General features: G+C 43.0%; 1 long non-coding RNA gene across 1 annotated transcript; it reads right to left on the reverse strand.

The window, feature by feature from the left end:
* Positions 1–420: 420 nt before the first annotated feature.
* On the reverse strand, positions 421–1,076 carry LOC143125991 (uncharacterized). Its single transcript, XR_012987341.1, has 3 exons — positions 976–1,076; positions 792–868; positions 421–567 (listed from the first exon to the last, which is right to left on the reverse strand). It is a non-coding gene; the product is annotated as an uncharacterized LOC143125991 (long non-coding RNA).

Consider the following 1,076-nt stretch of genomic DNA (forward strand, 5'->3'; position numbering starts at 1 on the left):
GACTTTAAAGAGGAAAATGTGGCTTAAGCAGAATACCTGAGCAAGGCTGGTCAACTGGAATTAAAGGGACCTATTCGCCTTTGTACAGTTATTTATTACTGTATACTGTATAGCTGGTACTAGGTAACCCTGACAGAAATTAGGCTACACAAAATTCTTTATACAACAATGATGCCAAGGACATCACAATACAGACAGTTCATGACATATGCTTATTTTGTTCTTGGCAAGTTAAGAAACATTTGATTCCTTTGCAGGTCTTGGCACAGGACTCACATGTCAAAAAGAAATCAGTCTGACCCGCCAAATCCATTAAGTGATTTAAAATAAATCTTCAGAATGTATCATTGTGCCAAATAAATAAAAGATGTTTCGACCACAACAATGTAACGTGATCGGTGTTCCACCTCACACGTCGCATTCCATAGAGTCCTTGAATAGCCTATAGTGCAGCCGCAGCAGCCTGTGCGGAAGTAGTTTTAAACGTCAGATGAATGACACTTTCTTACTTAATGAAGTAGCTGGCTCCTTCATCGGTGAATCCTTCTTCAAATCCTCGAGGTAAATCTAGACGAAAGAGACGTATTGAGCTGGATCTTAGGCTACATTGCAGGGGCAACACAAGTTTACAGTGAGCAGCAGCAGCAGCAGCATCCGTGCTGAGCAATGATGCACCACCATCAATTGTAGTGATTTTAAAGCACAAAACATCAGGTAAATGAGAAATGTGCTACGTGAAGGACGAACGGGATGTTGGAACACTTTGGAGAGCGAGATAGTATTGTACTCACCTGATCTTATCATGTGTCCTGAGTTGACAGGTTCACCAGTCCGGGGATGGAGCCAAGTAGTGCTCCGAGTTTTGTCACTGAAAGAGAAACACCTGTTACTGAACGCATAAAAAATGAAAGTGGAATGAGTAAATACGACTGTGCCGGCGAGTTAGTCGCTGTTAAGGATGAAATCCATGCTCACTTGATGAAGAATACCCTGCCATCTCTGCATACTCCATACGACCAGTGATCAGGTAAAGTGTCCCGCCCGAGCGGAGCCGCCATGATCCTGGTTTGGAGTGA

Source organism: Alosa pseudoharengus, unplaced genomic scaffold (assembly GCF_046254945.1).
Source record: "Alosa pseudoharengus isolate Yale_2024_CS ecotype anadromous, Long Island Sound unplaced genomic scaffold, YU_APseudo_1.1 YU_APseudo_1.1_scf_16, whole genome shotgun sequence".
Taxonomy (NCBI): Eukaryota; Metazoa; Chordata; class Actinopteri; order Clupeiformes; family Clupeidae; genus Alosa; species Alosa pseudoharengus.